Below are 24,193 nucleotides of genomic sequence, written 5' to 3' on the forward strand. Positions count from 1 at the left end.
GTATTTCCGTCACTAAAACTGTGATACAATTGAAGCCCTTCAATAAACACTCATGCATTAAATCACCTTATTCTGTTGTCTAAATTCTTACAGCTGTGTTCAAAAATTTGGATCAAATATTTGTTCTTATCTTTTTAACAAATCATTACACTTAGATGTGATCAAAATTTGGTTATGTATGCTACTGCATGTATATAGCATGATTTTATACTGATAGTAGTTGTATTTCATTTTGTTCTCATAAATAAGATCTATAATTTTTAGACAGTGATTTTTCACGCCCTTGAAGTTTCTAATCTGGATTTTTGGAAAAAGCACTTGTTTAATGAACTGTAATCTTGATTTTCTTTTTTTTTTTTTTTTAAAGGACAATCTTTTGTCTACTTAATTATTTCTTCTTAATATACAGGCACTATGAATGTTTGAATAACATTTTTTTACTGTATATCTACAGTGAATTTGTATATGCTTTAAAAGTGCCAGGTAACTAGCACTTATAATTTTCCTTCACTGAAATTATAGTTACTAACACCAAGAGTTAGCTTAAACTGGTGCTACAAAGAAAAATGTATATTATCAGTACTTATTTCCTTCAGGTATTTTTTTAATTCATATGAATATTGTTAAGCATTTTCAACCTCTAAGGGCAAATGCTCATCTATTTGTTATTACTTGAAAAATACAGATAAAAGTTACTTTAAGCTACAGTATTCTGTTCAACTTATTTCATTCAAATTTGTCTCAATACTTAATAGTTCTGTGCAAAATTGTATTGTGATGGAATGTAGTAATTTATTGATTTAATCTCTCATGTTAATAACATACCCATTTACAGATCTAGGGGGTCTAGTCTGTTTTCTATGGTTGCTTACCTATATTTCTGAAATATTTTTTTAATGCTGTCTCGAGGCATCATCTGATAAAGAACACATTCTTGTATAAAAATTTCTTGAAGTTTTCCAAGATTTATTCTCTTAATGTCACCAAAAAGCATTTCTAAGATTATATGAAAGTTCATATAAGCTGGTTGATAAATGCAACATTACCATAAATCAGCTTAGTCAGAAGAGCAAAACAGAAAGACATACTTGGCAAGGGGATTAAAAGTCTCAGAAGTTCATGCTTTCCTTGAATATAACTAGAGAAACTTTGTTTTCTCACATAACTAGAGTGTGGTAGCATCATGAATCAATTGTAAATGTTCAAGAAATTCTCTATTTTCATTCTGATGTTGCACATCAACTGCAGTACATGTCAAGTACAAGTTTTTGATAATAGTTTCCTTTAATGTAGCTCAGAAAACTTATTTTTATATGGAGCCATATTTATAAGATTTTCAATTAAGTGATACAGATAAATTGTATGAATAACATTACAGGAGAGGCAACCTATTGTTGAAAGATTTCTGAAGTATCTACTTTTAAAGCCCATGACCTGGCAGATGAGCTTTTCGTCTTTTTCATCATTCATGAAACACAGGACTGTTTGACTCTTTAGATGTTATCCTCAATAAGGACACAAACTACAGTAAGAAGTGAAATATAACAAGAACACAAACCAATATAAAAAAGCATGCTGTTAATAGCTATGCATCCATTTATTGTTCCTCCAGTCTGTTTTCCCCTAAAGGAGGAGGAACATTACTATCCAGTTCTTGTGATCTTTTGGTAATTCATTTTATCAGGCTGTTGAGGTGAGCCAATAATTTTTTGAAGATTTGTAGAATCATATGTGCAGCTGAAAATTCAGAACCTTGTGCTGTTTTGCCCTCTGACTAATGCTTGGCTACATTACTGATTCCAAATTGAATGTAGCATGACCCCAATCCAATACAAAGCAAGAGCAAGTTGTTTGCATTGTGCAGTGGGAATGTCTCAATTTTCCCAGTAATTTAGAAATTTTCTCTCCAGTTTCTTTCCTCATTCATTGTTCATTCAACAAATATTTGCAGAGCACTGCCCAAATCTTACTGAGCAATTCTAATTTAGGCTCTATTATATATGTAAGAAACTGTTATGTGTATATACATATATGTATATGCATATATATATATATATCTGAAAATAAATATATAGGTAGAATCTTCCAAAATACTTTAACTGGTGTTTATCAATACTGGATTTAACTCCTCTTTCTCCATAGCTATTGGTCTTTTAATTTATTTAATTATAATAATTTTCCCCTAAGTCAAGTCCTTGAGTTTTGGTAATTTTTTTTTTTTTTACTCTTAAAAAAATTTTGGTTCTAATTTTTTTCTTGCCTACATTGCTTTCTCTTAAGACATACTTTACTTAAGGCTTTTTGAACCTCTATATTTATACTTTAACTCCTGAATGAGCTTCTCTTCTTCTCTCCTGCCTTCTGAGAGGGCAAGAGACAGCACATAGACTCTGTCTTACCTTATACCATCAAAGTTATTCACCTTTTACATTGAGGGAAAATGGAAAGTATCATTCTTTTATTTTATAGCTCCAAAAAGATCAATGAAACTTTGAGCAGGAGAACATGAGCAGCCTCCTGCCTGCCATCCCTTGACACCTTCCCCCACTCATCCCTCCCATGGGTCTGTGTCATTTTAAAAAAGGTTTTTAAAAAGGGCTGAAGTAAGATAGTGGAATATTGCTCATTGAGAGAGCTTGATCCTCGAAAGGAATAATACGGAATATGATGATTTCCAAAGCATAATTCTTATGGCACTATCTTTCTTGAGAAAAACAAACAAACAAACGAAAAACAAAACAGAAGAAACTTGGAACATTCATAACAGAGCACGATAAAATTTACAGATAAGCATGGAAATTCATGCAGGAGTAGAAAAAGGTCAAGATATATCTGTTTGTCAAAAAAGTTAAAGGAGTTCCTAAGTATTGCAAAGTTTAAGAATAGGAAAACATTTTGTAGTAGAGTCCTACACTATGTTAGAAGATCAGATATGTTCTCTAGGTTATAATCTCCTACCCTTCTTTTTCCTCCAGAGACTCACAAATCTTTCTAGTAGTACGTTTCTCAGTAAAATTTGAGTTATTAGTTCACTGGATGAAAAACCAAGAGCTGTCATCTTCTCCCAAATGATTTGTTAAGCCTCTTGCATTTTATACCCTGAATTCACCCAAGAGCCCATCCATGAAGCTTCAATCTGACTCTGGTTTCCTCCTTTATACAAGAAAAGATATATCACCCAGATTTGCCAAATCAGAAAATTGAAGAGAATATTATTTGTTTTCCCTGCACGTTTCGTACCTAAAGTATTCATTCAATATTCTGTTGAGAATGGGTACAAGACAATCTGTTCTTAGATCATTTTCCTGAAAAGCTTGATAGGTTGCTTGCCAGATTTGTAGTGGCTCAAAGGTTTTGTCTCATGAGCTTCTGATTTAAAGATACCACACTGCAGATAAAATTTGCATCCAAATGATTTCTTTTTTGATAGTGTGTCGAGGTTTTTTTTTTTACTGGATTACACTGAGGCCACTAACAAACTCATGGATTATAAACCACACTACCTCTAGTTCAGGTATTTTTGTAAAGCATTTTTCCTTCAAACAGTTGCTGCTCAGATACCCTTTGTGCTATTCGTTCGAACAGATGTTTTCAAAATACATACATGTGCCAATGTGTTGGGTGTCCTTATATAGAATCTTAGAGCCACGGAATTGTTTCAGTTGAAAGGATCTTTAAAGGCCATCTAGTACAATCCTCCTGCAATGATCAACTTCAACTAGATCAGGTTGCTCAGAGCCCCATCTCACCTAATCATGAATGTTCCCAGGGATGGGGCATCCACTACCTCTCTGGACAACCTATTGCTGTGATTCACCACCCACACTGTAAAAAATATTTTCCTTATATCTGGTCTGAAATATATATTTGTGTATATTGGATCAGTCAATTAGTTAAAACACAGTTTTACTTTTTTTTTTCATTGAAAATAGCTTTTTTACACGTTATTATAGTTACACGCTACAAAAAGATTACATATCAAAAAGGTTACTTAAATTTGTATTTCCTCATATAATAGCTTAGAAGTCTCTTCAGTGATGAGGAGGTAATGCATGATTGCACATTTAGGTAAAAATGTTTGAAAGCATGGTGTTGTGTGTGTAAAGTGCTTGCCTAACTTTAAAGGTTAATATCATTCCTTTATTGGAATTTTCATATTTATATAAAGCATTTCATTGTACAGTCAGCTGTGCACCATTTGCCTGTCTGAAAGAATAGCATATGCAAACATAAAAACATGGAATTATAGCAAATGCTTGCTTTATATAGTGTGTGGGTGCCACGCGACTTATTGCTTCATTTTATTAATTAGGCTTATGTTTGTTTAAAAAAACCCCACTTTTCTAGCCTTAATTTTAATATCAAGGTAGTTTTATTCTTTTAAATATTCAAAGATTCTTAAAATTACACAAATGAAACTGAAGTAGACTACTTCTTAATAGCAGTAACAGTTCATGTAATAGCTTTAAGCTCATTTCTATGGTAACCCTAATAGAACAAGAAAGTTCACTTATGTTGATAGTACTAATGAATGTAGACAATATGTGAATTTCAGCTAGAGCTTTTTTGCTTTCTATTTGAATGGCAATATTTTAAAGTATTCCTTTTAGAAAAGACAATAATGGCTTTTCGCGTATACAATATTGTTTAGGGAATGCAACATATTTACTTCAGCAATATTAATGCACACAGAATATAGTGTATTCTTGAACAACAACCAAAAGGAATACTTTGTTTCATCTGTATGTTTTAGTGTGAGGAAGGAACCAACAACAGCAGGTGCAAGGAAACCAAGAAATATTAATATGTGTAATTAAAGTGCTCCAATTGTAATTTTATTCATGTGTGTAGGATTATACATTTTATGTTTAAAAGTTGTTAACCTCAGAGATAATTTTTCTGTTTTGGTATCTTCTTCTTGTCTGTTGCTTAGCAAATATCTTAAACATCTGTATGTACTTACTCATAGGCTGTGTGAGTAATCCTACTGAAGTCAAAGGAGCTATTCATAGGACCAGAATCTCAACTTGTTATATTGCTCAAGCTCTTCTGAAATCAATAGAGCTATGACTGTGTATTTCAACTGTAGATCTAGTTTTACTGAGGGTAACCAGGGCATTTATTTTAGGCTGACGTTTTCTGCATTTTCTCCAACCTAAAATTTAGGTTCCTCTCTGAATGAACCTTTCAAGCAACATGCCTAGATAGTTGACACTAGATATTGTCTCAGGACTCCCTCTGCAGTCAGTATAAAACACACTTCCAAATGACAGCTTATCCCACCCAGTTTTCACAGTGTTCACTTTGATACTTGTGTTAACGATATAAATAACCCAATGAGTCAAATCACCTATACTGAGAGTTAATCCTTGCTTTAATTTTATAAAATAAAAGTTGTACTTATAATACTGTCACCTTACAAAAAAAAGGATCTGATTAATTCTTATTTTAGTACTGCTTGCATCATCCTTGTTCATTGTAAAGAGAAGTATTAAATGCTGACAGTGACAGACTCAATATTATATTGGAAAAATTTATTTTGGGAGGTGAGTTAAAGCTGATCTAAAGCAAATATCTTAAAACATCATATGGTGTATAGAGGTTTACATGAACAATTATCATAAGAGTAGGGGTATGAGACTGAGGAGCTCATCACCATTATTTATGCCTGTGTATCTCCTGTGAGAGGCATTTATCCTAGGAAGTAATCCTAGCTGTCTTGTTTCAACTCTGTTTATGAACTGGCAGCTTGAGTAGGAATTCGACATGAATTCACCTGACTGAGTAGTTAAACCAAGTTTAACCTGTTCTAAAGCCCTGCATCTTTTGGGGGATTGCATGGCCTGTGGGGGCAGAGATTTGTTGGAATAGTGTAAAGGTAGTATGTAGACTGAAGGAAATTAACTAAGAAAATCACGTGGAGATGGAGAAAAAGTAGAAGCCAAATTGTACAATAAGTGAAACGATTCCTTTGAAAACCCTACAGGTAGACAATAGAAATCTTGAAGCATGGCATGTATTTGTAATCTGGTTTCCTTTGCAGGCCTTCCCTTCCACAAGTTTAATAGTCACCTTAAAATCATCCTGTCCAAGGGAGAATTGAAGAAGATTATATTATACTATATTTAATCTTGTCTCTTGAAGGTGATCTTCTTTAGAACTCATATAGGTATATAATTTTCTTATATATTGTACTACAATATTCTTTACCAGGATAACCAGCAGAATATTTTTTTTTTTAATGTTGAAAATTAATCTGTTGGTTGGAAGTAGCGAGTTGACTTTTGACTTTAGCTTTTCTGGTGATCAGTTTCGAAAGAGAAACAAATAAAGTCAAATCAGACATTCAAGGATGTACACATGAACTAGGAAAATTTGTTCCTACCTCTAGGACTTCTAATCCTTTTTTTTCTTAAATTAAGTACATGTGAACATGTTTTTTGAAACAAGTACATATAAAGCACACTGGAAATCAGTGTGTGTGCATATAAAACACCCAGCTTTGGGCAACACAAGGTATGTGTTAGCTAAGGTATGAAAGTTTGCTAACAGATCTCTTTCTTCATTCCGTGAAAATTCGGAAGGTAAAGAAGAAAACAGATGACAATAGATTTTAAAACAAAAATTATGATCTACTGCTCTTTATTAAAAAAATAAATTAGAGAAAGGAAACTAAGTAGGTGCTTTAATTATATCTACTTATGACCAGAAGAAAAAAATTGTTCGCTTTTCTTAACATAATAACCAAAATTCCTTCTTACATTTGCATAGTGCAGTTAGCCTGAAGATTCCCAAAAGGCAATAATCAAAACAAATTAGTTTCATTATATGTGATTCCTGGGATATGTGTAGAAGGAAGCTTGGGTGTAGTTATTACTGCTGATAACAGTATTTTAAAATTAATAGTGGTATTCTGTTCAGTAGAATTTATTATCAAAGTTAAGCTTTCTAAATATTAATATAAAATACTTCTGGAGATAATACTAATGTTATAATGGACTGTATTATTTCCTGCTGTCTGCTTAACTCTGGCAAGTGTACTGGGTTAAGTTTTAAAGCTAAAAGGAAGGTAAAAACAAGGTTATTTAAGAGAAAGAGGGAACTGACCCAAATGAAAAAGGCTGCCTGAGGCAACTGGCCACTTGGCAGAGCCTGAGGATGCTTTGAGCTACATGGTTGGAGAGTTTTCCATGAGACTAGTTGTAAAAATAAAAACATTAGGAGCATTTTTAGCTAACTACCTGTCAGCAAAAAGCTGCAGAAAATGAGGAAGGCAATCCTTAGTGGGGCCCTGGGAAGGAGCCAGATAACTTCTTTTGAATTTCTGAGATAAAAAAGTCATTTGGATTTTTTAACGGTGTTAAAGAAATGAGAATGGTGGATGTGTTCTTTGTAAATAAAGAGGATTGCACCAAAATAGATGATTTATTTTTGTCTCTTAACAAAAACAAAAGACCAGGTGTTGAATATTGGCCCAAAGTGGTAATACTCTTTACATTTCTATTTCCTTTGTGTTTGCAGTGTAGTGTCAGTTTTTGTCTGCTATTAAAACACAAAGAAACCACCCTTTCTCAAAGCTCTGGAAGAAAAGAGTGGATTTAGATGCAAACAACAAAAATGTTACAAGAACTCTGCTATGAAGAGAGTGTGAAATGTTTGACAGTTTACAGAAAGAGCTCTTTGAGAGAAAAATGCACTTACTCCTCTGGAGATCATCCATAACTTTTCTCAGAGTTTGGAGGGATTGTAGTTGCACTAGGTAGGCAACTTCAGTCCAGATGTGTCACCTGAAACAGGGGAAGCATAAAGGAAACTCAATATGAATTGTCCTTCCTCCAAAGAGCAGGGAAGTAACTCAAAGTCCAAGCCTAAAAGGCACACATAGCTCCTCTCTATTATTCTGCTCTTCCTTTCTACTTAACATTCTGTTTATTTACATTTGAATGCTAATAATGTATTCTAAAAATTATATTAAATCATGCAAACAATCATTTTGATTGCTTATAACATATGGAACATTTGCTATTGCTTCAACAAACATCCAGCATTTTCTTGCAATTATATGAATTTATTTTTTTCCCAGAGCTGGTTTTTAGGTACATTTCTGTAAGTGTGCAACTGATTCACAGTAAGGAGGGATTAATATCGTGCCTGAATCTATTTCGAAGTGTTTGCATTTCACTTTACCCAGTATGGATAGTATGTGCCTTCTAAAATAAGCACATTGACCCTTTTATCTCTTAAAATTAGTGTTGATAATATACAGATTTATTCTTTCTTTAAAAAAAAAAATTGAAGATACTGACATTTCTTACATGTGGATGGCTACCTGCTAAAGTCAGAGCTTTAATAATCAATGCAAAGCAAATGCAATGATCAATGCAACTGGAAATTACATAACTTCACCAGCTTGTTTTTTCAGTTCATGCACTATTAATTGGTTTATTCTCTCAGCAGAATGTGTTCAGTGCCATGAATATCAGTATTATTGCTATCAATGAGCTCTGGGGGGAAATTCTTCACTTTCTGTAGATATTAGTATGTCCAGACATTCCTTGGGGTCATCCCTCTGAGCAAACATTCACTGTGAAGTTCCTCTGGGCACCTTCCAGGCTTCTTCTCGTTCTCTGGATAGAAGGAAATAATAGTAGGTTGATGGTGACAAAATTTGCACAGGTATGCTTATTTCTTGGGGAACCTGCCAACACAAAATAGCAGTGGAACCTTAGGTTGGAAAATAAAGCCAACAAAAATTAAAAAACCAAAAATAACTTTAAAAGAAAAAATGGTTGTATGACAGTCTACAAAAAGGTAGAGCCGTTATTCTTTCTCAAGGATATAATGATGCAATGTTTATCCTTCCTGGAGCTATATTTTTCTATTGCCCCAGCAGTTCACAAACAATAGTTGAGAGTTAGTGTGACCTGATATAAACTAAGCTCATTACATTAATTTTCAACAGATAATTAATAATTAACATATAACCTTTGGCTTTCCTTTAATCTTCAAGTATTGACAGAAGTTGCATAAAAACATACTATGTGTGGAAAAAATGCTTTGAAATGCAAAATTTAATTAAAATTAATGTAATGTTATTTCAGTACAGTTCTATAGTAGCAAAAGTACCATAGGGAATATGAATATTTGAACAGACCATTATTTTCATCCATGCTGCTCAAAACTTAAACAAATAATTTCTGGAAAACAATATCATTTGATCATTGGGATTTATTGCATTGAGTATACCATGGTGGTTACATTGTGACATCAGTAAATTAGCCTAGACTGCTTTGATGGTCAGTTGACCTATATGTAATTAACAAAACTAAAATTACCATGAATCCTGTGGACTGAGTGTTTTTGGGTTTTGTACTTCACATACATTTTGAAAATCACAGTTAATTAGACTTATTATATCTACATAGCTGTTTTTTCTTAGTTTTTTATATTTGTGCAGCCATGACAAGAAGTACTAAGGCAGGCAGAGAATAGAATATCCCAGTTAGGAGAAGTTTGGGTTTGGAAGACAATAATTTGGTTACTGGTGTTATGGGTGCCCTTCTGCAAATTGCTTCACTGCCTGGGCCATCAGTTCCCCATCTGTAGAATGGAATCAGTTGTACAGGTCATCTTTGTATGCTTTTCATTAGAAATGCTGTTGCTGTTATTTGGGGGTACCTGTTCTGATGACTGCTCTGTTTTATTCCCCAATAGTCCTCCTTGTCTCTAGCCAATTTATTGAGGCAGGAAAGATGAGTGAAATGGACACTGAATTGCTCTCTTAATTTTTTCTATGTGTAGAGATATAAACATATTGTGAAATGCGGTTTATTGTTTTAATGTGTTGTATTTTGTATATGTTTCAATATTTGCTAAAACACATTAGGAAGGTATGAATTATCTCATATGCATTTCATTTTTGGGTTAATTAAAACCAATCACCCATTTCTTTGGGTTTTATGCTTTCTGAATATGTTAATGATGTACAATACTGATTCTACACTACTTTTGCCTACCATAATAATTTATGCCTTCACAAAGTTATTTCCAGAATAATAGGAGCATGCATATTACAAAAATACCATACCCATGTGTATGCGACCCACATGCAAGTATCAGACACACCACATTTTGGCTTCATACCTTAATATTGTTCATTAGTAATATTCCTGAACTTGTCTACTTCCCCCTTCACATGGAAAGCGGGTCCACATTGTTAATGTTGTTAATGACTAAATCAACCGTGCATGAAATGTCCAAGCTTCACCTCTGATTAGAACATCAAGCGTGCTCTAAGCTCACAGGAAACAATGAACATAAATAATTTTAGTAGAAAGGGAGGAAAAGAGGAGCCAGTGAATTACAGACAGAAAGTTCCCGAAAACATCAGTCAACAAAAACTAAGCTGTTTGTAAGCACCTGTAAAAAAAAAGATTAAAAGCCCTGATGTTTCTTTCATGAACCTAATCACATGAAAAGAACGCGCTTTTCTTCCAAGGTAGGACAAAAATCCTCTTGAATGGAGGGAAAAATATCTGATGCTTCTTCAGTTGGACATTATAAAGGCTGTAAAAAGTCTATCACATGATACTTTATTAGGTAAGGCAAGGAAGCATTATCGTGATTACGTAGCTGTGGAGTAGGTACAGAACTGGTCAAAACCCCATTTCATTATCAGTGAAATGAGGTATTAACTATGTGTGCACTGTAGTTACCTGCAGTAGCCTGCATTAGCCTGCATTAGCCACAGGTGAACTCTAAAGTTTTGGCCAAGCTTAGAACCCAACACCGTTTCTATTAATGAGCTAAGTTATGCAGTTGGAGATTACATCTATTAAATCTGCATATTAGGAGCTGGGTAACAAGTGTGTTGCAAGCAGGTTTAGATGTCAAAACGATTCAGAAATTGAAGGCAATATCTGCAGTGGTGAATGCAAGTTTTTACATGGTAGAAATCATCATCTTTGCAGAAACAGCATGAGGAAAAAGCTGACTGGGCTGCAATTCTTCAGAACTTATCGATGGCTTAGAAAGGTTTGCAAGCTGCATGTAAGTCAATAGCAATCTAGTTACAAAAAAGAATATATTATTGACTTGCATAGGTGGAAGCAGTAACTCTAAGACATCTAATTCTTGTGTTCTACTGAGTATGGCCTGAACTGGAGTACTGTGGCCAGTTTAGACATTAGAGTTCAAAAAGGGAAATTTGGAAATGTTCAGAGGAAAGAAATTGGCAAGTATGTCTGTTAATAGTTGCATACTGTAAAAGATCATGGAGAAATGTGGTAACAACCTTGAAGATAGGGAATGGGTAATGCATTTATCTGTATCTGTCATAGAAAGGACAAGAAGTGAAGTGCCCGTGTTATGGCAAAGAACATTCAGGTGACACAATGAAAAATAATAAATTACAATGATTAGTAGTGATGTAGTTCTGTAGATTATCTTAGAAATTCCAGGTATGTTGTCATTGAAAGCCTTTGAGAGTGGGGTGGGCCAATATAGGACAGAAATTAAAAGACATGGATATATCTCTGCAGGGTGGTGAATAGTCTTTGTAGGTCTCTTTTAACTGTATGATCTTATGTTTAAAAAAAACAATGGTCAGAGAGAGTATTTTGTACAAACCAGTAGCATTTTTATTTGTCATAGGACCACAAAAGGGTTTGGGTTGGAATGGATGTTTAAAGGTCATCTAGTTCAACTCCTGCTGGGACTCCAGCATGGGCAGGGACACCTTCCACTAAACCAGGTTGCTTAAAGCTCTGTCCAACCTGGCCTTGAGTGTTTTCAGGGATGGGGTATCCACAACTTCTCTTAGACTGACTGCTGCTAGGTGATATGACATTACAGCAGCATATATCTGTAACAGTGCTGCTATAGTACCTGCACTTCCTCATTAAAGACTATTTTAAAATCTACATTAATTTGATATTTATTCTTTCATTGCAAAACTATGTCCCAAATGATGAGAAAGGCAAGTAATTATTCAGAAGTTCAGTTGTTTTTTTGCATTAAAAAGGCTTTTAAGTAGCAGCTTTCTTCTTTCTCATATGCATAAATGCAGCCTTTGATGTTACTGATGTCATGTACCGTGGTTAAAACTTACGAATTCTCAGATACTTGAAAATTAGGGTCAAAACCAGCCCCTTACCTTTTATGCCATTTCCATGATGCCCATCCAATGGGTGGATTGAGCTGCTCCGTGATATTTTTGCTTTAACTACTATTTGTATTTTTCGATTTCATTATTTGAGCTGGATTATTAGTTCTGTACCTGACATTGTGTAATTCTGGTGATTTCTGTGTAAGAGTGAGTGGCAAGCAAGGCAAGACAGCTTATTTGAGTTTAAAATTGAAAACCACACGCAAATCAGAAATTGAGCAAGTTTTGTGTGGTTTTGCTTGGCGTTTTTGTTTTTTTTTCCTGTAATATGTATTATTCTGCTTCTCCTTTAACTGAACCAGCCTCACCAGTATTTTAAAACACACATTTTTGCAACAACACTGTTTAGCACATAAATAGAATTCTTATAAGAGGTAGAATGCTTTATCTTTGTGAGTCATTCTTCTTGCTTTCCTTTATCTTATGGCAGATGATTTACCTATCCTACAGATGGACAATACATTATTTTTTTGCTACTTTCAGAATGACTGTTGTTTTCTGACCTGAAGCTAACATAATTTAAGTATGCTTTTTTCCTTTATATAATTACTAATTTACATATAACCTTTGGCTTTTATCATTGTTGGAAATTGCATAGAATCATGCAATTTGAGCAAAAATTCTCTCAAATGCAAATTGTAATTAAAATTAATATTGTGTTAATTTAGAACATTTGTGTTCTTGAAATATAGTGTCTGGGATATCACCAGTATTTGAATATGCCTTTAGTTTTTCCATGTTGTTTGTTGGCTTGGGGTAAAAAATTAAGATTGAGCACAGTGTGACACAAAAGCTTTATTTAATTGCTTTAAATTGTTTTATCAATTGAAATGCTTGCAAATAAAAAATAAAACACCTAAAATTTGCTTTCTATTTTATTTTTATATCTACTTACAAGACTGTTAGTAATTGGAAATAGTGCTATCGTATAAAAGCTATTACCAAACATTTTTTTGGCAAAAATATTTTTCTACAGGTTGAAAATCTCACTTTTAGTGGAAGGTAAGCATCTTCATTTAGATTAATTTTTTTTTTGATGGGAGAAGCAAGTAAATGTATATTTCTAACATAAAGAAATAAGGTGATTTAGCTGGATTGCAAGCAAAATAGGACATGAAGAAGTATAGTCTATCATCTCAGCAGTTAATAGGTTTTTCTAGTAGTTGATACAGTCAAAATTTCCCTTTCAACCCATATAAAATTCTCATTCATAGCTAAGAGGAGAGTTTATATCCCTCCATTTTGCTCACATTCCGTTCAGGTCAGACTGACATCATAGTTTTGAAAAGTTTCTGCTATCTTTGGAAGATCATTCTCTAATCCATGTATTTTGCAGGATGCTATTTCTGTTACCAGTTTGAGCATTGTATTCACTTTTTCATTGCATCCCAATTCTTAAGCTCTGTAAGTGCCCATTTACTGCTCAATCCTACAGCATTCCAGTACAGATATTCATAGTTTATGAGACTTCTCACTCCAAGACAAAGGAAGTATTTTCTGTTTGTGAGTTTGGGTTTTTTTTCCATTTGTTTCTTCTCCTCTTTGATTCTTAACAACATGAGCTGCAGGATATATCTGTCTAAAAATACTGGCTTTGTTTTTCTCCCCATAATGGAGGGAGGCCTCAGGCAACCAGCTGTCATGCAGCACTTTCATGCTATTTGACTCAGTGTCCTCCAGGTGGGAAAATAGTGTAAGTGTTTACAAGCGTTCCTCTGATCAAATTCAGCTTCTTCTAGACTTAGTCCCTCAATGGGACTTGGCCCTCTGTTATCAGTTTTGGATGCAGTGAATTCCAAAAGCAGTATTTACTGGGCTGCTATGCACCAGTTGAAGAAGCTACTTCTTCACTGAAGTCTGTCAAAGACATGTTAGTGGTATTTGTAGGAAATCAATTGCTTTTTTATATTTCATATGAAAAACATTGATTTGGTTCACAAATTTGTATCTGTATGAAAAATCTTGCCTAATTTACTCAGGGCAGTGTTTTCCCCAGAGCTGGTGTTAAGAGCGAGCTTTACCTACTCATTGGTGCTCACACGACTATCAGAAAAAAAATCAGATACAATAAAGATTTTCAAAATACAGGTAAACAGTCTTCTGAATAAAGTATTAGTTACTACCAGTTAGTTCTCCCTTGTGGGATGAAGTAGCCTGTAATATCACAAACCACAGAGCATATACTTTTCTCTAGTTTACTGTACACCATGGCACTAGTGGGTAACAAGAAAATGAGGGATATACAAGCATAACTCCACCTACATTTGGTGCTTTTTCTACATGTCCTAAGAGGCAGACTAAAATTTTAAACAGATAAAATTGCTAGAAGGGAAATCCTATGGAAGCTATTATTGGATTTCCTATTGATTTAGTAGGGTTAAAGCTTTGCCCTTTAAAATTATTTGATTTGCTCTGATCTAGATAGTTTTATGCTCCATCAGTAAATTGCATATAAGGCTTCTAGCAGCTGAAAAAAGTTGAGAAACACAGGTGACGCAGTGCATGGTGACTTCATATTGAACCCACCTCTGCTGTTACCTCCACATCAGGTGGATTCAATTGCTTTGAAGAATCCAACACAATTTGTAGTTCACACCATTCACAAATATTAATTTTATTTTAAGTAGGGAAAAAAACATATTCTAAAAATAATTTTTTTCTTTTTGGAGGGCATAAAGCTATTTTTTTAATCATCATTTTTTTATGATTGTCTTTGATTTTCACACCTCAAAGTGTCATAAAATCAGCTTTTGATCTTCATACATTCTTAAAACAATCTAGTAATTAAGTGAACAAAGAGAAAAGGTAAGAAAGTAAAATTGTTTATGAAAGATAGTGAATCAAATGATAAGTAGGTCTTTTTTGTCTGATTAAATTAGAGTAATTTTTTGGATTAAAAAAATTACACTGTGACACCTCCCCACCATACTCAGATAAAAGTTTGTCAAGTGGTGCTTATGTGCTTTTGATTATAATGAACAAAGTTCTGAAGTTCTGGAGAGTTTCATTCTCATTTTAGCTGTTGAGCATATTTATTATTTCTCATTAACGTACTTGTACAGTTTCTTCTTCAAGATAAATGTTTGCTGAATCCTGACTGAAGGTGCCTTTGATGTTGAATGGCTGCTGTGTGTGATAACAAGGGAGTAACTTGTGCAAATTCAAGTACAATCATGTCTTGTGGCAGGTCATTGTTTTGCATGTGTGAGGCCAGCATACTTAGTATGAGTCTCTAAAGAGATAATGTAGCTACAGACATTGGGACCCACTGGAAAAATAAGAAAAAATACATTTTCCAGATGTCTTATGGAATTTATAATCATAATTGTATTCAAAATGGAAACTCATCCTTGACAGAGTGGTGTTCTCTTTGTTTTTTCCTCTTTTAATGGGAAGAATATAATACTAAAAACCCCCAGTTTTTAAAAAATGCCAAGTCTTTCCATGATATTGGTATGAAATGTCATTGTCCCAGAAGGAAAAAGCTGTGTTACTGGCTTGAAGTTTGTTTTTAAATCTACACCACTTTGTGTGAATAAAAGGATGTGCTGTACTGCTCAGCTGCTGGAAAGCATGGACAGTCTTTGGCATATACAATCTCTCCTGAAACATAAGTGGCAGCATAGAAGGTAAGAAAAGGCTGAGAGGTCGCTCAGAGTTTTGCATGGACAATCAGTCAGATATTAAAGGGAAAAGGGAAAAGGTTAGAGGTATCTGGGGACATTTATTATAGTGTTGGTGATGTTTACACCTGTATGTTATTGTGACTCTTTCTGTTCACTGTCCCCCTCAGGAGCAGGGGAGCTGGGGGTGACCCCAGCATGAGCAGTGCCCTCACCCATGTGATACCTTCTCTCAGGGGCAGAGAAGGATGGTGGAAATTGGGTACACCAACAGCCCCAGCAAGGAGCCAAATCCAAGCACCATTCAGGGAGTCCAGACAGGTGAAAAATGGTGCAGGGCCAGATATGGGGCTGGAGACAAAGCTAAGATAAGGTCTCCAAATCCATCCAGTTACAAGGGTCATGGCAATTAAGACCTCTTAGTGCCCTCAGAGTCCTGACATTTACCCTAACCTTGTTACTAGGATTTAGACAAGGAGAATAGTATACATTTTCAACTAGATAGTTTTGTGGTTTTGTTTTGGTTTTCTTTTTTTTTCCAAAATCATATTAGCTTTCTCTAGAAATATTGCTTTATTTGTATCATGATGCTGTAAGAATACTACTTTTGTGTTTAGCTGTAATTCAGTTATGCCTGAATATCTGCTATATATCCTGAATATATTATTCAGAGAGCTTTCAGAAGAAAAGATTAGCTATGGCAAAGCTTTTTGACAAGACGTCTCTCTAAGTAAATGACAAACTTGTACAGCTATATCCATTTTCTTATAATGTCAGTCTCTGCCAGAAAATATGGGAAGAGGTTCTAATAAGCATATTTAATTCATCTTGTATCTTTCTTTCCTTGTCCTCCTGGTTTTGATTATATAGCTGTTATCTTTGATTTTCCCCCTGTTCTCATTCCCTCTCCCATCACATACATCTATTTCTCCTTTCTGTTATTCATCGTTAGTTGTCTTTTCTATTTTGCTGGTACTTGAATATGCTCTTATGAAACACATCTCAACTGTGTTGTGTTTTTGTTAAAATTGGCACTTCTAAAAGGTTAGGTCTCTGCCTTTTGGCTGTTACACTTGAACTCAATTGTCAAAATGATTTCTCTAGATTGATGACTCTTTAGAGAAAGCAGTGCTTTTGCCTGAGTGCATTGCTGGTACATAATAATCATTAAAGATTAAACTACTTCTTGACTGTCAAAATCACCATACAAAAAGGTTTAAGAGGACAAAAGGGACAGTGCAACTTGGTGTAATGAAAAAGAGAGGATGCAGAAGTGTAACATTTTCATCCTTGCTAGGAGAGCACTTGTCTCATTACTCAGGACCAGTGCAGGAAAGGAAAATGGGAAACTAAGGACTCTTGACTTTCCTAAATTTGGACATGAGCATTTAGGGCTCTCATTCTTGACAGGAATCAACCTAAGGTTGAGTATGACCACAAGGAAAGGTATTTCCAAGTTCCATTTATGCTACACAGTTGTACAAACCATGGTTTATTACCCACTCAAAGGGAGACCATAGAAGGAAGTACAAGGAAGTTCCAATAGGAAGAGATTTACACTGGGTATGGCTTAAAAGTATATACTATCAAAAGGCATCAGATACCAATGTAGTACAACCATAAAATATCTGTCAGTATGTTGGTAGGTGCCTTTAATTCTCCAGAAATAGTTTATTTGCTGGAAGTTTTCAAAATAAAAGAAATGACTATTCGAATCCCCAGATGCTTATTTACGTTTGACATTTTTTAAATTCAAAGATATCTACAAGCTGCATTTTATTAATGCTTTTAATTCAAAAAATTGTTTTCTCATTAGTGGTACATATACAGAGTAATGTGAAGCAATGGAGAAACTGAAAAAGAAAACTGTAATACATGGCTTACATAGGAAAAAACAAGTTGCAATTTATTAAAATGAATTTCAGTCGCAACTAGAAAGATTGTTGCTTTCAGTTCAGTGCATTTTGTGGAGGAACACAGGTAAAGAGGAAAATAGAGAAAGCTCTCATCCCATCATTTTGTTTGATGTTAGGGATGAATTTATAGGTTGTTACCAACGTATTTTTCCCACAATTATTTGCTTCTGCAGCTTAAGCCACTTGAATGTATACATGTATCTGCTATTGCTGTCTCAGTGACTGTCCTACACGTAGAAGGTGTGCATTTGCAAAAGTAAAGGGCCAGCTGTGACTGGCAGGAGACTTGCATTCCCCTCTGGAGTAGCATGACTTTGCACTGAGGCCTGAAACTTGATTTAGATACCTAAAAATTACCCTGTATTGTAGAAAGTTTACATAAACTGAGAGCAATATGTGATGCAAGTTTCTCATCATAACTGCTTACCCTTGAATCTCTGTCTATATATACACTTGTATATTTATATATTTTTAATTTATGGGTATTCCATACCTTAAAAGAACACCCAGACAACCCCCCCTCCTCCAAATAAACTCCTCACCTCACAAAAAGACACCATAGGAGTGGACTGAAGGGCTGAAAAAATACCAGTAAACACTTGTATGACCTTCAACTTGGGTTTCTGTGGGAGAACCTACTGAAGCTTTGGTTCTTGGCTCTGTTAGACAACATGGTAAATGGGGAACTGCAATGTTCACTCTTTTACACCCTCACCCTTAGAACTTCTCCTGTTCCATAGGCTCATCTGCTCTCCTTGGAAAAGATTATTAATATCTCAACCTAGGTTGTATTTTGAATTTAATATCAAGTTTGATTCCATTTCACTGTATAGTGTATCCAATAAATGTTCAATAGCTTGGGAGAGAGTCAGATCCCCCTTGAAATTAGATTTTCAAGTTGTTATTTGCTACTTTAACTTTATTAATATTTTTTTTAATATTTTGTGTGTTTTCTCATCCTTTTTAAAATGAATTTTGGGAACACAAGTCTGAAACACAACTTTGTGTCAGGGGAGTAAGATCTGTGGCAAGTTCTTCCACTGTTAAAATAATTTCATTCAACAGTATAACTAAAATATCTGAATACTCTTCATAGGTTAATAGTTTCATTTTTACAACTGTAACAATATATGCTCTGTATATTTTATTTAATTGGCATGATTCAGTCTTTATATGTTAAATTTCACTGTAGATTACACAAAGAAATGAACACTGATCTTGCTTTAAGTAGAGAACATTTTTGTATCTGAGAACTTTTATCTGGTGATGCAGAAGTTCAGAATGTTTCTACAATGAACCTTGGAGATCTATTTTTGTTTTTTCGTAGCATGACTATTTTTAAAGAGTGTGGCAGGCATTTTAATACCTGAAGCAATATTTTGTGCTTTTCTGAATTGCTTTTGGCATGTGTTTGCTCTGATTTTAAAACTTTAGAACAGAAATTATGCATATTTGTCAGATATTTTGAAACTTGCAGATAATTTGAGGTACTTAATATTCTATGCTTAGTATTAATTGGTATTTTTCTTTTAGTACAGAGAAATAGACTTAACCAGTGTCACATAATATTTTGGGTTGTATCTCTTAGAAATTAATAGATTTGGATACACAATCTTTAAACATTCAAAAATTGACATTGCTGAAAACTAAACAGTTGTTTACCCTTAAAATGTGATGTATCAAGGGCAGCAGCCACAGTCTCCAGTGAATTTGCTTTGCACTCAGTGTTCATGTCCCTTAGTTCAGTTTCTCTTATCAATTGCCCACAATTGTACCAAGTTTATTTGAGTTTTTTTTTGTAGCACAGAGAATTATGTACAGTACTTTTGGCTCAAAATGATTCGATTCTGGTAATTTCAGGGAGAGTTAAATGCTGCCCGATTATCTGGACTGATGTCATCACCTTCGACATCCATACCACACATACTTTAGGTGGCAACACTGTAAAAACAACACATCAACATAATTGCAAAGACTGTGTTATTCATTGTTAGGCAAGATGATACCTGTTACAGTACTCTACATACCTTTATTGAAGTGGAATGAAATGTCATCATGAGTTTCATAAAACCTACCTTAGTAAGAAGTATATGAATAACAGCAATTCCACCCAACAAATGAGCACTGATATAAAAATAGCTCATGGATTTTGGGTTTGGGATGTGGTGGTGGGGTTTTTTTCGGGTGATTAGAAAGACAAAAGTGCTTTGTGCCCTTGCTACAAAGTTAACAAAGCATTATATTGCCACCTGGCCATCTGTTGGGATAAAATGGTTGTTATTTTCAGTGATGTTATGTCGATATTTTTTTCTTCCCCAACTTGTGATTCACACTGCAAATATTATACAAAGGGGCATTTTTTTCCAATGTACTTTAGTTGAAAAGGTGTTGTTCAGTTTTTTATGCTTGTAGCTAGATAGCCACTTTAACTGTTTGCTGATGGATGGTGACGGATATATTTTATACGCTATTTGAATTCTTATAGAAACAGCTGCCATTTTTTTTTGCTCAGAGTTATGTAAAGCAAACCCACAGAGTTATTTTTTCCCTGAATCAGATTATGTGTGCCTGCAGCCAAGATGCCTTGCCAATTCTTTCAGGTGCACTCTCACCTTTCCTCAGTCCCTCTCCAACTGGCATATGCTCATGTGGCTGTGCCTGCACTGTGCTTTTAGTGGCAGCAGCATAACTCAGGTGACCTTACTTGCACCGGAATGACTCTGCAATTTATTTTTAATTAATATCGCCATAAACATAAATAATTGCTGTTCAGTTATGTATAGCACATTTCACATGTTTTGAGACAGAACAGCTTGCAGTACCTCATGTTTTTAGAGACAGATACGCAGCATAGAGATTTTAGGTAAACATTATGTCAGTTTATCCCTTAATATAATTCCATTGTTTCAGGCCAAGAAAACCCGACAATGAACATATCACTGCACATCTGTATATATTGTGCTGGGTATATTGCTTTTTCTATTTTCTGTAGTTGTGGTGATCAAAAACATGCTTTAAACATACAGAAAGTACAAGATTATGATTAAGATTTTACCGAAGATTATCAAAATTCTGTAAGCAAAGCCAGTGTTTCCTTCTACAACCCACAAAGAGGAAATACTGCAAATGGTCTATGCAAGAATTACATTCACTTTGTTTGCAGATCTGAGCTCCTTTGTTTTTTGAGGATTATACAAAGCGAACATATGTGGAATAGTGCTACCAGCTTGCATTCTTTGATAAATCCAGACAGGCAGAAGAACGCTGGTGGCAGAAAAGTGTGGAATAATGGTGTTTCTTATGGTTAAAATAAAATCTGGAAATCCTAGTCCTTTTGAAGAACAAATGTCAGTGAGATTAGATCACAAATTATTGGATGAATGTGTTAAATATCAAATGTTAATACAAAACATACTTGTCAATAAATTAAAGTTTTCCATTCTGTGATTTCTATAGATCTTCTGTAGTACACACATGTAGCAGAGATAGAAGCAGACAGATTTTCACCGATAATTAGGGCCAAATAGTGGAGAGTTTATCATAAAACATCTGATTTGCATTGAAAGACTTTTATTATGTCAGCAGACTGCTCCAGCTGTGCTGTAGCTTCCTGCAGCACAGCAGTGGCAGGGGTCAGGGTCTGCCAGTTCAGACCTTTGCTGTTCTGCAGACGTGAGCTGGTATCATTACACAGGCTGTCGGTGCCAGTCTCAAACTTCATGGGGTTTCCTGTCACTCTGAGTGACCAGCTCTGGAATATCACTGCTGAGCTGAGAGAGGAGCTATGAGTACTTCAATGAATGTTGTCTAATGTATGACTTCAGAGAACATTTCTCACAAATTTTTGACTAGGGAAATAGAGTGATTTTTCTCTGTCCTCTACATCCTCCCAACACTTTTAATCCACTGATCAGTGTCACAATTACTGCACAAAAAAAAGGCTGAAATAGCAAAGATAATTAACTTCAACAGATGTCAGAAAATAAGTGGATGTTTAGAGGACAGAGACCCATCCCATTTCTCTCACTGAGGGAGGGACCAGAACACCTATGCATGTTTGTTTGTCAGTAACCAACAAACCACTCTGTGCATAGATACAGTAAGTGCATCAGGACTCACGAAGAGAACCCAAGGGAATCTGATACCCTTATGAGTGAAAGAAGATGAAGTGTCAGGAGACAAACCCCACAAATCAAAAGGAATCAAAACTTCATTAAATCTGCTTTAATGGAATTTATGTATTACAGCTCTTATTTTGTCCAAGTAGCAGGATATTAATCATATGGATATTGTGGCTTTTGATAGAATAGATATTCCTGAAAGTGGAAAAACAGGCCTTGTTTACAGATTTTTAAGGTCCACCTTACAACATGCATGACAATGACTAAAGTGTTTGTAGGTTTTAATCTTCCAGTAAGTAGGACTTGGAATGGGATAGAATCTTATGGTTTTTAACAGAAGTACTTTCCATTTGTATGAGCAAAAATTTTTGATCTGTTTTTAATGGAAATGCATGCTAATAATTTAATTTTGTCATAATAGAGACATTATAATCTGGTTTACTTTGGGGCTACCCATGCTGTGAATTGGTCCTAGCCTGCATTTCCTTGGTGATCTGGATAGTCCTTTGCTGAAAGGCATTGTCAGCATCAAAGCCATTGCAGATAGTTTGTCTTTCTACTGTGATTTCTTTGCATATATCAAGGTTCTAGGACATCCTCTTGCTTATTCATTTGGGATATCCCTTCTTTCTCTGAAAGATCAGAAGGAATCTGGAATTAAATCAAACTGCTGAGTAAACTGGCATAATATATTTTGGAAACCTTTAAGTTGCTATGTAAATTCATCAGGATCCATTATCAAAATATTGTACAGAACTTGTCATTATTTTCACCTTTTTTCTTACTAGTAATATGATTTAACAGCTTTGTATTTTCTATTAAACTTTTTTGACTATACGTTCTGTAGAATTTTGCTTCCATAAAACATGTTAGCAATGATTCTTTAGATCCATTTTCTTTTCTAGCTGGAACACATTTTAACCTGCACAAGAAAATATTTGAGAGATCTAAAATTATATATAAGCTTTGAAAATAATACATATTTTTGTAATATGAAGTATGTAAACATAAAATTATGCCACATTCAACTCAATGTTCCCTTCAGGAATAAATACTTCTGGGAAAACATCCAATCTTAACTTACCTAACTTTCCGTGTCACTACCAAAATACCATAGGAAAAACCCCACAGTATTCAAATTTGTATTAGCAAATATTATTTGCTAAAAAGAGAATGGTAACAACCTTCAGCCCAAAGTAGAGCTGAACATCAAAGCATGAGCGTACTCTTGCAATTGTTATCTGACGTCTGTGGCTTAGTGTTGCTGACATCTGGAATATTTCTCAATGTGTTTGTATAATGTGTTTCTCTCTCTATTATTGATCATGCATCCATTTGCCATGCAGTCAGATTTTCCTAAATGTTTGGAGCCTCAGTTTTATTCTCTCTTCTTCTCTCACTGCAGCTATTTTACATTTGTTGAAATTTTCCACAACAAATAGTGGAAAAGGGTGAAAAGTTCAAGAACAGGCAACTACCAAATGGAACTGTTGCACATGGAAAATGTATCCATGGAGGTTCATTTGGATTAAGAGAATTAATTAGTTTGTGTTACTTCTCTCTGACCAGATCTTTAAAATAACAATTGAGCAATATTGGCACAGGTTAACAAATATACTTCATATCTGCCTATACAAGTGGGGTAGAAGGTAAAGAAGTTCAGTCCAGTAGAGGCAGACAAAGGAAGAGTAGATATTAAATGAACCATTTCTATCTTTCTGTTGTGTTGGAATATTGACCTCTTTCACTGAGGAATCCTTTGATCGACTTCTACGGTTATAGATTGTCTTGGGTTTCCTTTGAGGTCGGTGTTATGAGAGACACACATCTGCCACTGTTTATTTTTTGTTAAAGAGATTGTGTATCAGTTTAGAAAATACTATCCCTTTGAAACATTAATGAAAATTTACATTCTATTAACATGCTCCTTTAAATTAGTAGCAACATTTACCTGCATATCCTAATTATCTGTATCGTAGTATCCACAATGAGTATACAAAAGAGTGTTTAAACACTTGGAGTAATATAGATTTTTATTTATAGTTTCTTTTATTCCTGTTAGGAAATATTCTCTGTTCTAACAGCAAGTATAATTTACCTTGTATCTTGCGAGCATGCAAAGTAGTCTCCTTAAATAAAAATTTACAAGGTTTTAGTTTGTTTCACTATGATTACTTTTAAGTTTCTTTGAAAGTTTGAGGTAGATTTTGCTAACTCAGCTACTTACTTTCTTTCGCATCCTGTTGCTGAAATCTCATGGGCCAGTCTACAAAAGCCCAGCAGCATAGCTACTGTGATAATAAACACTTAGATTCCCTAGTCAGATTTTATTTTAAGTTACTGTGACACTCTCTGCTCTTGAATAAA

General features: G+C 34.6%; 1 protein-coding gene across 5 annotated transcripts in view; it reads left to right on the forward strand.

The window, feature by feature from the left end:
- ATRNL1 (attractin like 1) overlaps positions 1 to 24,193 on the forward strand; it is a 464,278-nt gene that overhangs the window by 251,744 nt on the left and 188,341 nt on the right. The window lies entirely within an intron of this gene.

Source organism: Manacus vitellinus, unplaced genomic scaffold (assembly GCF_001715985.3).
Source record: "Manacus vitellinus isolate BGI_N305 unplaced genomic scaffold, ASM171598v3 scaffold_15_pilon, whole genome shotgun sequence".
Taxonomy (NCBI): Eukaryota; Metazoa; Chordata; class Aves; order Passeriformes; family Pipridae; genus Manacus; species Manacus vitellinus.